Source organism: Centrocercus urophasianus, unplaced genomic scaffold (assembly GCF_019232065.1).
Source record: "Centrocercus urophasianus isolate 14NV4802_14NV808 unplaced genomic scaffold, USGS_Curo_1.0 seq_30, whole genome shotgun sequence".
Classification (NCBI taxonomy): Eukaryota; Metazoa; Chordata; class Aves; order Galliformes; family Phasianidae; genus Centrocercus; species Centrocercus urophasianus.
In genome coordinates, this window is record NW_024884867.1 from 12,244,632 (window position 1) to 12,260,326 (window position 15,695).

At 42.0% G+C, this 15,695-nt stretch overlaps 1 protein-coding gene across 6 annotated transcripts in view; it reads left to right on the forward strand.

Annotated features, from left to right (window-relative positions):
* Positions 1–15,695, forward strand: part of HIC2 (HIC ZBTB transcriptional repressor 2) — a 69,594-nt gene that overhangs the window by 34,696 nt on the left and 19,203 nt on the right. For 4 of the 6 annotated variants that reach the window (XM_042829191.1, XM_042829193.1, XM_042829196.1 and 1 more), the window contains exon 2: positions 5,248–5,317. The exons of the other annotated variants lie outside the window; for them this stretch is intronic. The gene's annotated coding sequence lies outside the window, so the exon portion shown is untranslated. The remainder of the gene's footprint in view (positions 1–5,247; positions 5,318–15,695) is intronic. 6 annotated transcript variants of the gene reach the window in all.

The following is a 15,695-nucleotide window of genomic DNA, read 5'->3' on the forward strand; positions in this document are numbered from 1 at the left end:
TGCATTTGTTTACCTTCTGCTGATTTCCCAAAAGAACTACTTTCAGAAGTTGTGAAAATTTCAAGATTGGATCTTACTGGCATAAAGGGGGGAGAAAAAGTGAGTGGAAAGCTGATTGGATGTATCAACCACAGAAGTGATGAGATATGATCATAAAGAACTCCGGTTTTAAAACACAAGTAAAGCACGACAGACACTTTTCATGCTGGAGTCCAGCTTCTTTGGTTGCACAGCTATCCCTATTACAGGGGCAACTTTTAGCGAGTTCCCACCACAGCCACGCACCATCTGTTTGAATCTTTCAGAGAAAAGGTTATTCCCCTTTTATTAGGTGTGACAGATTAATGTCTTTGAGGGCAGATCACTGTTGGGCTAAATCTTTATTTGGTTATGATTCCATTTAACTATAAAGCAGTCAGAAGGTTATGTGTTTTAAAAAGAAGTTTCTTGCAGTTTCCAACACTGAAACTACCGGCAAAGTGCATCTCTCTTCTCAAAAAGTAAATCAAAGCCACAGATGCACACGCACTCAGCCTTCTCACAGATACACCTACCTAAAGTAAAAACACATTACAAGACAATCGCTATAGATTCTGCAGCAAAACTGCTAAATTAACTTCCTGTGAATGCACACTTCACCTCACAGTGAATCCTTCCCCTTTGTTTGGTGCATGAGTGGGTGGCACTCCAAACATCTGGGGCAGAATTCAAAGCCTTCAGCTCCATCAGCACTTGTTTCTGCCTAACTGGTGTAAGAACCATGCCCACTCCTCAGCTAGAAGCAGCAAGATTCAGACATCTGTTGCAAAACCTCTACTTCAATCTTTGTTTGAACTAGACATTACACTTGGTTGATGAACTCCACCCTGCGGTTCTTGGGTCATTGCAGGAGTTGTGTATGAGGCAGAGGGGTGCTGATATTGCTGTGATTTGATTTGAGTTTTCCTTTGGAGTGGCTTTTTCAGGGGGGAAAAAAAAACAGTTTCCTTGAAATAACAGGTGTTTTTTTCATAGAAAAATCTAATTCTAGACTTCTATTCATCTGTGGAATTAATAAACATGCTCTTTAACAGAAATATTACACTACTGGGTCTTCGCTAACTGAATGGGAATACCTCCTTATTCTGCTTTTCTTTAGCAAGTCTAAAAGGTTTGACTCAGAATCTGTTCAAAAACTTGTGCTGTATTCATAGCAGTGCACAGCTGCTCAGAGAGCAGTGGTCTGACAGACCCATCCTCTTCTGGACTCCAAGCCTTTGCCTTCCCACATGCCATTATGGCTGTCTCTGGAACCATGGGGCACCTCTGTGCTATGGCAATTGCCTTCCGTGGAGACTGAGCTGGAGGTGCAAGCAGGGTTATCAGGCTGTCAAACTGCAATGACAGTGAGGCTGTGCACAACGGTGGGAATAAAAACAGTTCAAGCATACTGACTCAGAATAAAATTTCTTGGGTCAGGCCACCAAACCAAAATGAGCCAACGCTGGTTTCAGTGAAGTTAAAATATTCCATTTCAAATGGAGACAAATGCACTGAAGTTCATGAGTTCATGAATAGGTTTCTCCTTTTTTTTTTTTTTTTTAAACTTGTGAAGTTCAATCTATAATGAGTCTCTAATTTCAGTTTTTCTCCCTGATTTGGGATGAGAGCAAATGCCGAAATACCAGACTGAATTTCTTCCTGCCCAGGGAGAAGGCAGCTGATGCGTATGAGCACCTATTTTCAGGGTTAGTACAGCTGACTCTGAAGATTTGCACATTGGAGCGGAGAAGGTAATGGTGAGCAGATAGATGATGGGGCGGGGGAGTGGGCAGACAGCAGGAGATGGGAATGAGAAGCTGCAACATGGGCTATAACAGAAGAGAAAGGAGAGAGCAAAAGTTTCTGCTTAGCTGCCTGGGCTGTAGGAACTTCTGCATTGCTCTGGCGTTTCACTATTGGCCAGTGCCTAGAACAGCACCTTCAGTGCTGCTGAGCGACCAGCAGAAACGCAGCCGGTGCCACACTGAGGGCTCCCTGCAGTGAGGGTGAGAGGCAGAGACCCGAGCTCAGCCTGGCAACCATCCTGCAGTGCCATGCAGTTTCAATTCTGCTTTACGAAGCAGCCAAGCCCTTCCACACTGATAGAGCTGCGGGGCAGCAGGACCGGACTGTGAGCGCGCTGCTTGGGGCACCACAGCCCTTGCAAGCTAGATAGTCTTTCTGCTACTAAATCTTTTTTTGCAAATGGAACAGAATACTCATCTCTGGTATGCCTGAGAAGAAGCACTGGTTCCTATTCCTAACACACTGCAGTGTTTATTATGCTGATGATTTTATTATTTGACAAGGTTCTTAACTTTTTTTTTTAAGTATGCCAAATTGATATACTCTGTCCATCAGCAATGCCTTCCTGGAATGAGTAGCTAATTATAGAGCAGGACACCCGTGTTGTGCACAGAACAGGTTTCTCCAGTATTTACTGCCTACATTACTGGTCAAGCTTCCCTGTAAGTAATAGTCAAATAATGGGCCTGGGTCCTTTTGTGAATGGTTTGAGCCTGTGTGGTCCTTCTTTGTTTGAACAGCCCGTGGTTCCTGAAAGCTCCTGCATGCACTGTTCTGAGCAGCAGAGCCCAGTGGTACCAGCTGCTTCTGACTAAAACAAACATTCGCACGTGACATTTAAAAAAAAAAATCCAATTTCAAAAATGTATTTGGTTTTCCTTATTCCCTCATTTTTCAGCCCTTTTTATATCATTGGAAACATTTAGAAAATGAACACATTCAGCTTTTATTAACAAGCTTTTTTTTTTTTAAAAAAAAAGTAAAGCTTGAAGAGCAAAGAGAAATCTTTCCTTCAGAAATAAAGAAGCAGCCAGTGTTTGGAAATACTTTAACAATAGACCATATGGGAGTCCCAAACTATTAAGCTTCATTACTCAGAAGGCAGAAAATGTGGTTTGATATTCAACTGATATACAGCACAAACGAGAGCCACAAACTCTGCTCCCTTGAGCTGGGATTCAGATGTTCTCCTGAATATAATAACTAACACTTTGGCCTAGTTCCATAGAATGCATCCAGCCTGCTGGTCACAAGCCAAGAAACTGTAGGCTCTTTTTTTTTTTTGTCTTCCCCTCTCTTCTCCAAAGTACTTTCCTGCCAGCATGAGCTTTTGACCTGAATATAAATTTCCTGATATTAGATGCATATAGAAAATGGGAGGGTGCTAGTAGTGCACAGCAGTGGAGCTGTGTGTGCGTGTATGTGCATTTGGTTTTCCTCAGCTTTAACAATAAAAATATTTTCTCTCTGTGATGTGCTGCTGGTCATAGGTGGGAACTTCTTTGTTCCTGTTTCACTGTTTGTTTCTTATAGCTTCAGGAGCAGGTGAACATCTTATGGAGATGTGAAATGATGCCAGAGACCATAAGAGTGAAGAATTTGTTGGATAGAGAGACTGGAAGTGATTTCAGTTGTTTCATTGTTACTGTTTTTCCTGATCTGTCTTGTGTATATTTATAATTGCCCTTTTCCCTTTCTTTCACTTCTTTTCACTACTTTTTCACCTATGGAGAAAAGAACCCATAAAAGTTGCTTATAAAACGCTACGTACATGAACTAAGATTGCATGTCTGCAAGGACAGGGAGAAAGTTACCCAGATACCATGACCAAGAATTGCAGGCTGGATCACCTGTTAGGTTTTGACAAAGGATCCCTGATTCCCAGTGCATGGGATGGAGCAGCTTTGTCAGTGTGAACATGGGAGGTGAGAGATGAATAAGGAATTACAGGGGTACAAGAAATGGTCTGGTGGATATGGCAGATGAACAAGATTTTTCTTGGATTTTTGTGCTAAATGTATACTGTGTATAATGTATATCCATGTATATCTTTAAGTAACATTCTGCCCAGTCTTGTGTCAGTCATCCTTACTAGGTTGGCTCTTATCTTCTCCAGCATCTCAGAATCTGAAATCAAGCAAGGAGCCTTCTCCATGGATCTGTGATTTCCCCTGAGTAAGCTGGAAGCTTCCAGCATTAAGCTACCTGGCACTCTACTCTGTAAATGTGATGAACCCAATCAAAACTCTTCACTTTATGTTTAAGTCCAGGATCGCCTGTAATGCAGAACACTACAGAGTATATAAATTATGCAGTCTGCTTGTGAAGTTTAGTTTTGACTTCTGTCTTTCCTCCATTTCTCTTTCCAATTGTTCGTGACAGCTGAAATTTTCCATGTTTTTGTTTCAAGCTATGTGCAGGTTTTTTTCCTTTGGGGAAAACTGCAGCAAAATCAGTGTAGTACAATTTTCAACCTCCTTTGACTTGCACCTACATCTGTTTGGTGTGGGGAGTGGAACTTTATCATAAAACTGTTTGATTTATTTAATGTATTCAATAAGCATCCATGGTGTGCCAGGTACTTTCTCAGCCTTTTTGGATGAGAAATCTTGCAAGCTAAGAACTTAATAAACAAAAAAGCTACAGAACTCAAATCTTTGCTGGTTTTAAAGTCTCCATATACCTAAGGAATAAACCGAGTTTGAACAAAGCCGATCCAGAGACTTGTAAGGAACAAAATGTCACATGCAAGTACTGATGAGATCTAACATTATAGGAACAACTATCACGTGTCTGAGTTACAACAAATAGTTTAGTCCATACAGCAGCTCTACTTCTGTTGCAACTGCTAGCCTATTTCTATTGATGAATCCATTACTGTGATTACATGATGCTGTCTAAGGCCACATCTAAACAGGGTCATTGATTCAAACCAAGGTAAGTGTATGGGAACTGCTGAGTCACGGCCTGAACCTCTGATTGATCACCTGAGGCGAGCCATGAGTCAGGCAGAGGAGCACAGGTGAAGGCAATTCAATTCACCTGTGCTGCCGGAAGGGGTGGAGCCAGGCTGCACCTCTCCTAGACCTATTGAAGAGCTGGCTGCCAGTGGGGAAGGATCTCTTCTGGAGATCCCTCCTTCTGGTGTTTTGTGGTGAGCCCACCATAAGGGTAAGCCTTCCATTTATTCTCTCTTGTTATCATAGTTCACTTCGCTTAACTCTCTTGTGTATTTTGTGATTGTAACATCTTGATATCCATTGATCATACAGTAAGTTACAAGTCTGAATGGACAAGCTGTTCCTGATTAACTTCATCATCCTAACAAAGAGGTGATTGGGAATGATTAATAGGGAATAGCTGTTCTGGAATGATCCTTTTTTAAGACAAACCCTTACTCTTTCTATGATTGCATTCTAGGAAGCTATTCTGTACTGAATCAGCATGGGATAGAGTGCCTAGAAGATGTTCAGACCAAGCACAGCTAGCGGTGAGTGGGGCAATATACACTGGGATGCCCTGTTGCAAAAATGAGTGAGCAAGAGAGTAGCAAAACTGATTGCTTGTGCATCTCTCCAGAAGGCAACTGAAAGTATTCCATCAAAACCACTGTACAAAGGCCTCTCCCTTAGCGGGGTGAAGTATTTGCTACCTATCACAATCTGAGCACTAACCCCATGTTATGGACAGAAAGCAAATTTCAGTTTATAACAACTTTAGTTTATCACAACTGAATTAAGTATTGGGGTGTATGCCTTCTTTCATTGTGTATACTTACGATATTATGTGGAGAGCAATCAGTCTACCAAACCAATCTCATTATTCAATTGTGGGAAAGACAATTTGTCAGAGGAAAACTTATTTTTTTAAGGTGGACAGAAAATTCTTTTAGTTCAAAAAACTGTCTTTTTTGAGTATTATTTACACTAACAAGCCATTAAATAATATTAAAAAAAAAAAAAAAAAGTAAAACCCAATAATTTTTGAAGCCAAAGGAAATTTTCCTTTACCATAACATTCTGTGCTTGACCCTGCCAAAGAGGATGGGCTGGAGCAGAGGTGGTACTTCTGTAATTCAATGCATTGTAGTTGTGATATAGTTGCTGCTAATTCATAGCTCTCCTGACTTTTGGAATTTGTCCTTTCTCTTCAAAGGGCAGGTGGTAGGATGGAATGGAGAACCTTTGGATGTTAATCCACCCTGGCTTTCTTAAGCCTCCTACTTAAATCATTATCTTAATGAATCACCATTGCTGCTATCTTCAATGCTACTCAGGAACTTGCATATTTTAAACAGCCTTGGGGAAAGACCTTTTTGCCTGCAAAGTGCTTTGCTACTTGCATTTAGATGTTGCCAGGATAGGTACCTTGGATACTACTTTCTGCCAAACCCAGTGGATAGATCATGGGGCCTAGTGTATCACCATGTGTGCCTGCCAGGCAGCAATCAGGGCTTGCCTCGGAGAGAGAGATATAACTTTGCTTTCTGTTATCTTTCTCATGGTGTGTTAAAATGCCTCCCAGAAATTCTTAAATAGGGTTAAAAAAAACTTCTCTGATGTTTCTCCCACCATTTGGCAGCATCTGAGCAGCTACTAAGAAGCTACTAAGAGAAATTGCATCTGAGCACTGTGACTGACAGTGCTGTTGTGAACAAGTGATGAACACAGCAGTACACAAGATTTTGATCTGCAAGCGTATCTGTCATTAATTTTAAGGGCTTTAGGATCCATGGTAGAAGAGAAGGGAGATAAGCCAAGCAATTATATGGAGCAGCTATATTTGGGGAAGCATGCCTCTTGGGATTAACACAGACTCATGAAGTTGTGTAGTGAATTGTGCATCACCGTGCCAAGTCTGACTGATTTTGCAGGGCACTCATTAGAAAGGGGATGCCTGGGAAATTTCTAATGGCTTGGATATTTGCTGGGATGAGGTTGAGAACATTTCCTTGGTTGGGAAGTAGATTTCAATGCATCAATTTTTCTCCCTGCCTGCTAGAAGGAATTATGTACTACCTGCTTGTCTGGTTTGTGGGGCTTCTTGAGCAACAAATGGAGAAAGGAGCTGTGAGCTTCAAGGAGCTGCAAACTGGCATGCTTTTGGGAAGACTTCCGGGAGTGAGGAAGTGGAGATAGCAGGGCCTTGAAAACTCTGAGTTTCGTTTCTCCCAAGTAATATGGGAGAAAAGTCTCCTTGTGGGGAAATTGGAAATGATCTCACAGAGGAATAGCGGATGGAGGAGAAGAGGCCAGAGTTACCTCTCAACATGCAAGAGGGTGTTTGCCTTCTGCTGCTGCATGTGCAGCCCTAAGCCTGGTGTAGCCACAGTACTGAGCAACTGCAGACCAGGAAGTGGGGGGGTGTGGGCGTGGAGCGTCCTTTGTTGATTTTTTTGGTAGATATTTGACAGTACAGGAGGAGCTTTATTTTGCTGGTTAAGTGGACATTGATTAAATAACCTGCTAAGTGGCATCAAAGATGAACTTAAACTAGAAAAAAACAAAACAAAACAAAAACAAAAAAAAACAAAAAACAAACCAGTAAGTAACAGCCTTATCACCTTTTTTGTTATTATTTGTTTTTTAGCAAGGTAAGGAAGGCAAGGTTTGTTGGAAGATCTTACATAAGAAGGTCAACTAATAGAGTGGCAAAATCAGGTAGGACATGAGTGAAAAAAATACATTCAATTTATACATAAATAGCAAAGAATTAAGTAAGTGCAAGATGAAGAGACCCGATAAAGGGCAAAACTAGGGAATATTTTCAGGAGGACATGTTCTTCCACAGGCTATAGAGCTGAATACAGTAAAGCGCTGGTTGAGTTAGTTGGTGTTGGCCAGTGGTGACAGCAGGAGCTCAATCAGAACTGGCTCTGTGCTGTGCTGTTCTCTCCCAGGGCCAGAGGGACCACCTGAGCCCCTGGGGAAGCTCCCGGTGAGCACCCCATGTGCAGGCTTTGGTCTGCAAATCAAATCAGAGGTAGTGACAGATGGAGAGCATGTGGTGGGTGGTGGCAATTCTAAAAAATTCGCATCTGGATAAAAGTGTAATTCTTTAAATTAGACAAAGAAGGCTTCATGTGAGCTGGGGGAAGTTAGGAAGGATCTCGGCATGCATCCTTAGATCATGGCAAACTGTTTCTTCCACGGCAGTTCTGGAATGCCATTATTTTCCAAGTTCTTTTTCCTACTTTAGGCCCCCCATATTTAAAAATAAAAGGATACCCATACATACAAAAAAAAAGCTCCTTTTTTTTTTTTTTTTTTTTTAGCTGTCTGGAGTTTGGTAAAAAGCTAAGAGATCTATGGTAGCAGTTGCTGGGGGAATGTAATTTTTCCCTTACCATCTCAGCAGAGTGTTTTAGAGCTCTCTCTGAAGTGAATCCCCCAAAACATTCTTACAGAGACTGAAGGCCAGCCGGGAGGAAATACTGCACTCTGTGAGCCATCAGCAAACTCTCTGGTGTTTACCCCATCTGGTAAACCAAATAGAAACTACCAGTATGCTGCTGTCTGAATTCACAACGTGCTAATATTTTACACGCTATCCAACTCTGATTGCCACATCTCAAAGGTAGTAGAGCATCCAGAGATTGTCGAGGATGGATCTCAGGTCAGGCAACAAGATTTCTTTCTTCACCACAGAAAAGAGATGACTTACTATAGAAATTGCAGCTGTTTTATGCTTTTGTGAACTGTGTGAGGAAGGAGAATGATTCTTTGAAGTTCTTGTGTTGTCTTAACTAAGCTGAATCAAAGCAGGCAAGCACAGCACATGCTTTCAAGCAGCAGTTATCATGTGAAACTCATTGTCAAAGGCTGTTATGGACAGCAGAAGTGTAAACGGATGCAAAAATCGATGAAGGACAGATAAATTCTTATTAAAAGTGATGGCCAGGATTCAACTTCAGGATCAGCAAATCTTTAACAATTGCAGAGGATTTAAGCAGGGAAAAGGGTGCCTATACTCCACCTTATCAAAATGCATTGTTCTGATACTATTCTGGCTCCTCCTGAAGAACAGAAAGTGAATCCTTTGCTCTATTACAATATGGCTATTTTTATAGTTAAAAAGTAGAAGGGAAACTAGCCACACTGCAGTGCAGTGAACTAGTTTTGTCTTGCAGCCTAACAGTGCTGAAAAGCACACCAAAATGAAGAGAATTAGCAGCCAAATGCCTCCTGATACCTTAAAAATCTCTCTGTGTTATGAGATGTCTCTGCAGCTTGCTTACTTCATACAATTTCTGACTTAACCAAAAGCTGTCTAGTTAACAAAGGAGTGAGTCACTACAGTGTTTCTAGTTATTTTTCCTACCCTTGTGTTTGCTGCTACAGTTGATCAGGTTGCCTGACTATGTACCCAATGAGATGCCATGTGGTCTCCTGTAGCAGTGACACCTTTGGCTGGAAGCTGAAGATGCTTTGGGGAGCACAGCAAGGAAAAGGAGCAGTGAATTGGGAAGGATATCCTAAAATCTCTTGTATATGCATAAAAGCAGGAAAGTCTAATACAGAGCATATAGTTGTGACCGCAGTGGCAACAGTTCGTATTTTGGAGTTGAAAAAATCAGTTTTGTATTTTGCTAAATAACTACTGTAATATAGCAGTACCTCTTGGCAGGGAAACCAATGTAATGTACAGCACTAGAGCATGGTAGAGCAATTGGAGAACTGTCAGAAACCCAGCAGCTTGGAATGCTTCTACTTGAACCTGGGTGCACACTGCAGCATGGCATTCCTCTGCCCCAGTGTGTGCAGACTGCAGCACAAGCTGAGCGATGCACCTTACACACAGTGCAACCTGGCTCCACAGAGGAGGGCAACAAGACACTCTAACACAAAACAGCAAGAGTTTCTTTCTTCTATTGAGTTTTGACTCCTTTGGGGAGTTTTGTGATTTCTTTTGCATCTCATGGAGCCCTTCTGAGTCTGCATGCCAGGCATCTCTGGGGCAAAATTCTGTAGCTGTCAGCTGTCATTGCCTGCCACATCCAGTTACCTGGGGGCATCAGGCTACCAGAGAGGCAGCAAACAGCTTGGGCACTACACCAAGCTGCAGGAAAACTGCTTTGTCTGATCTGATTGGGCAAACAAGGAAGTAACGAGTCTCTCTTTTTTTTTTTTTTTTTTTTTAAGTTTGTATTTCCAGAGGGCTTTGGAGCCATTTGGCACTGGCTTTTATTCCAATCTTTAATTGTTGGATAAACTTAGCAGTCATACTTGTGGTTTTTAAGCCTCTCCCCTTTTCCTGCTCCCAGCATTCTCCTTGCCTTCAAATCCTCTGCCTTGTTCCATGTATTGCTACTGTAAATTGCTTGGGATGATGGGTCTAGCTCCTGACTTGCAGTCTCTGGATGCCATCAACAAGTAATTGTTGGGAAAGCTTGTTTAAACATCAGATCCCTACATTATTTTTTTAAATTGCCCTTTGAGGTGGCTGAAAAGCTACTGAAAAATTCTTTTCTTTTAATATTGGACAAGACATTTCATTAGGGAAGGGAAATGGTGCTCTTACCAGGCTGTGTTAAGGCAGGGACGTGCAGTTGTACTACCTCTGCTTACTTCTACCTCTACACCAGCAAAATAACTGATGTTTAGACAGAGGAACAAAGAGGCTTCACTCCTTCAGCGCATCAGGATTTCCCATTTTCAAAAATCCATAAGAATGCAACAACTCCTGCATGCTTGCTCTCTAGCCACCACTTGAAATCCAGCAACGTGGTTGGGAGATCAGGAAGATCTCTCAGTGGCCAAGCTGTATCTATGAGGGCAGTCCAGCATGACGTAGGATCAGGGCACTGTGTCTAAACCTCATCCATTGCTTCTCCTGCTGATATTCCAGTAGGTGGGTTACTGGACGGTTACTCTGTGGTCATGGATGAGCTCCACCTCTCAGAGCCAGGCTGGGTGATATGTAAGACTTCTGTCACGGTGGGAGGGCTGCTGGATCAGCTGAAGCACAACAGGGATCTTAACAGCTCAAATGTACCTGAGGTGTGTTCTGACAATGAGTCACTGATAGCCCTTTAGCAGCCAGGGGACAGTCAGGTGAAGTTTGCACTTCACATACTTTGTTAGACAAAGCCTTCCTCATAGGATCGGTGTCTTCTGACTTCAGGAACAAATGGTTGTTTGCGTTGACATTTATGCAATGGCAGGGACATACAGTACATGTATGGACTTTTATATCTGCTTTTGCTGAGATACTGCTTTTCATTTCTGTCTCTTTAATATTGTAAAGGATTTCATTAAAAGTTAAGAGACCAAGGAACTTGGGATGCTTGTATTCCTTTTCTAAGTTGGTGAATAAGAACTAGGAATGAAGAGAAGTAAATATCAGCTAGCTCTAAATTTTGAAGCATGAAGAAATGAAAATTCAGTTTTAAATCCTCAGCTGTAGCACACTTTAATAAATCAGTTTGCTTTAAATGTTGAATGTGTTCTGACAAACTCTTAGTACAGCAGATAAGAAAATGAAGTCAGAAAATTCTCAATGGATGGTTATTTTTTGAAGTTTCAAGCAGTATGATTCAAATGTGAAAAATGTCTAATAAATGTCACTGGCCATTTATTAAAATAAATAAAAAAGAAGGAAAATGCCAGTTGGATAAGTACCTGTAAAACAGAATACATGTTTCAGAGCTCGTGTGGCCCTCTGGTTAGCATAAACTAATACCAAACAGAGAGCAGACTATATTTAGTTGCAAATCATATGGCTTAGCAGTTACCAGTCACTGATCATCCTTTATGAAAATAACAAGAGTGTGAATGTAAAACAAGATCAAAATCGGTAGCTTTAAATTACTTTGATTTAAATCCACCCTTCCCCCATCACTTAATGCTATTTGACAAAAACCCGAGTAAAAGAACATTAACTGCTGGCATGGTACTGCCTTGATTTTCCTGTATCTGCTGCTCTGTGACAGATACACAGAACTCCCTCTGTGTTCATGCACTCAGTCGGTGACACTTTGGTCCCCCTTTTCACCTCTTCCTGTTTGTATCATCTTCATTACTACCCCCAAAAAATTAAAAATGGGCAACTGAGTTTTAAATTTGTCATGCTTTACATACGTCAGAAGGTGTGTGAGCTGCCTCTGGAGATGAGTGCACCTGGCCTCATGCTCCTGTCTGCTGTGCTCTTGAGACAAACTGCAGGAGAGCCCAAGAGAGGTTTTTCTGATTTTACTCCTGGTCACATGTTAGCACTGTAACTTCAGAAAATTAAAATTAATTATGAACTTAGAGGCAGACAGTCCAATGGTGAAATAACTTGTAATTTATTTGAACTCTGAAATTTTGCTTTTTAAAACTGTGTAAAACGTTCCCATGATTTGCTTTACGTATATCAAGAAAAAAAAATCTTACTTATCTGGTTCCTCAAAAAAGAAGAGCTATTTAGTTAATCATTGCTATGCACTGGCATAGCTAATTTTCTTCTTACTAATAGAGGGATGTTTGCTATTTTCTTCTGTAAAACTTCTTCAATTATGTAAGGCAAGCGTTTCATTTAAGGGGACACTGCCTAGGATTTTATCCCCCCCTGGAAGGCAAGGCATGTCACTAAATAAAGTTCAGATTGGTGAGGAACCTCTGCTGGATTAAAAGCCTCCAAGTATTGACAAGAGTGGGAGTTGAGCACTGGATGGAGGTCTTTGTGGACAGCTCTCAGCTACTCCTGCTTGAAACTAGCTATTTTGTTTAACTGAGAAATTCAAACTTCCTGAGCCTTCATAGAAAATGCAAGTACTGCTACCTTCCAGTTTTCACCTTTCTAGTATTGTGCAATTATGAAACACAGTTGGACCTCCATTTGTCTGTTGGTGACACAGATCTCCCTTGTAGTTTGGTCTCAGCTTGCTCATGAAAGGCACGACAGTGTAATATCTCATGACAAATGTGTAGAACTACTACCAGACTAGCTGCTCACTGCCTGGGCAGTCACTAGTGCTACAGTTGCAAAGTAGAAAGAAAATACGGAAATGTTACATTTTGGTTATAACAAACTGCTCAACAGATAGACTCCTCTTGTCTGAGAACAGGAGGCAGCATTTGTAACAGATGTTTGCCTTGTAATCAAAGACCTGGTGGAATAAATGGTTGAAGTCTTTTAATGCAGACTTTTATGGCTCTGGACTTGAGACGTCCTGAAAACGAGAAATGGCACTAGTGAGAACTGTACATGTTACTAGGGGTAGATGGACGTAGGGGGTTTCAGGTCCTGCTTATCTGAGAAGAGTGAATCATGGAATGGCTTTATTCTGGGATTCATTTGAACACGGTTGGCCAGCAGGTTGAACACAGCACACAAGAATCACTCTTTGCTTCCAGTCTGTGCTGCACTGGTGAGCTGGGTGCATCAAACCCTCTGCAAAACCCAGCCCTGCAAAGAGTTACAGAACAGAAGTGGCCTGAAAAAGTTACCTATGTCACCTCCTACCTACATCAGAAAAACGTATTTTTGGTGCCGCCTCCCCAGTACAAAAAAAGACAGGGATCTCTTGGAAAGAGTCCAGCAGAGGGCCACAAAGATGGTGAAGAGCCTGGAGCACCTCCCTATGAAGAAAGGCTGAGTGGGCACCTGATTCAGGTCTATAAATATCTAAGGTGTTGGGGCAGAGTGGTGAGGCCAGACTGTTTCCATCAGTGTGTGGAGACAGGACAAGGGGGAATGGCCAGAAACTGCAGCATAGGAAGTTCTGCACAAACGTGCGCAAGAACTTCTTTAGGTGAGGGTGACAGAGTGCTGGAACAGGCTGCCCAGGGAGGTGATGGAGTCTCCTTCTCTGGAAATGTTCAAGACCCACTTGGGCACCTACTTGTGCGACCTGGTGTAGGGAACTGCTTTGGCAGGGGGGTTGGACTCGATGATCTCTGGAGGTCCCTTCCAACCCCTACGATTCTGTGATTCTGTGATTGCTGCCAGTGGCTCAGAATGCCTGGGGCCATTTGTCATAGGGATGAGCAGACAAACCTGATGTGTGCTCAAACCTGGAAATCTGGAATAACTCAGGCGCTCTCTCCTAAAGGCTGTTTCCTGATTATAAGAATCACTTGCTGGAAAATTAAGGAGGAAAAAGACAGGAGGATCCTGCAGTGCTCTGCAGCCCCCTACCTATGTGCCCAACAGCTGGTCAACAGCTTCTTGCCTCCATCCTTGTTCAGCCTTCTTGTCAAGGGCAAGATGCCCTTCATGAGGAGATAGGTGGCAGGGGAGCCGTTCTTCATGCTGAAGAATACCTTTGCATTGTGATGCAGAGCTATAGCAAAATCAAGTATCTTTTTCTCTTTTTATTATCTGTGCCAGTCACTAGGATGTGATATAGGGAATGCCATTAATGCATTTGCTGTCCTAACAAATTCTGTGTTGGGATTTTCAACCGGTCAGGCCAGCAGCTAGTATCCTCTAAGGCTCAATAAAGATTTAGTTAGAAATTGCCCAGGGGTGCCTCTTCCCACACTGACCTGAAAAGATGTATGAGGCTCACTCTCCTTTGTCCTTCCTTCATCCTGCACTAGCCACATCTGTCCTGCACCCAGTCAGGATTTTCTGCTTGGGAATGGCTGAGTGGACTTCTCTCTGTTAGCCGTGTATCTTTTTTTTTAGTTAAAGAAGACTTTTAAGAGTGTCTGTATGGCATAAATCAGTTGAAAACTTGCTAGTAATAAGTGCAGATGAAGGGAAGAGAAGAATTCCTGGAGCCCTACTCTCCCTTGGTAGTGCCTTGTCACTGCTCTCGCAGGAGGTCTTTCACTCACCTCTGAACTGGTACAGCCACTGGAGCACGAATGCTGGAGGCTGCATTGCAGGGTTGCTGTCTGTCTCCAGAAAGCTATGTGGTGAGGGCTCCACAGCATGGAGAGCAGCTCCCCCCATGCAAGGAGTTACAGGACACCACCGGGGGCAGCTCCAGCTGGTATGCACTGGTACTAATATAATCCCCTAGGACTGTGTCCATGAGACACAAGTGTGACATGTGAGGTATTTAAGGGGACACACCTGTTCTAGGCACAGTCCTGGGCACTGCGTGCTTAGGAAATGGGAGGTTTTGGTGGAGCAGGAAGGACTTCCATTTCATCCACAGGAGGGCTTTTTGTTCTTCCTCCCCAGCTCACATTATTTTATAAGTCCCTAATATCCTGCACTCATGTGGCCTGTTAGCACTAGGCTGTTTCAAGGGCCAGGATAGTGTTTGCATCTGAATTTTTTTTTTACCTTAGTGCGCAATTCCAGAGTGATTAGCATGAGAGAACAGCTTCTGGACTGAGTGATGATTTGGGTGTAACCACTCCCAAGAAAGGGCAGAGAATTTGGAGAATGTCGTCTATGTGTAGGGCTGGGTTTTTCAGTCCTTTAGATGATTTAGATTTCATGTTGCATTTACTTGTATTTTATTATAAGATTTCTGTCATGCAATTTGGAGCAGTAAAACACATAAAACTGATATAAACTTAGCAAATTTTGTACAAAAATATTTTTGTCCCTTTGCTTTGAAACCTCTGACTGTCTTTCTTCTCTCCTATTACATCTCCATCCCCAAAACTGAGAAATGGCCATGTTTGATGGAGATGAAAAAGTAAGCAAATGCAAAATAAGTCCCAGAGCTGTGTAGTATAAAGAAATTGAACTGCCTAGATTTTTATCTCTTTTTAAAGTTAATTTGGCAGTTGTTTAGCAGTTGTTTTTCTTGTCGGTTCTTTTTTTTTTTTTTTTTTTTTTTTTTTTTTGGTTTTTGGTTTGTTTTTTTTTTTTTCCATTGAAAAGGGGATGTATTAAGATGAAGAAAAAAAGCTGCAGAGTTTGCCATATGACTTGATTATAGCTATTGCTTTTTTTGTCTTTCAAGTAGAATGATTTTTTTC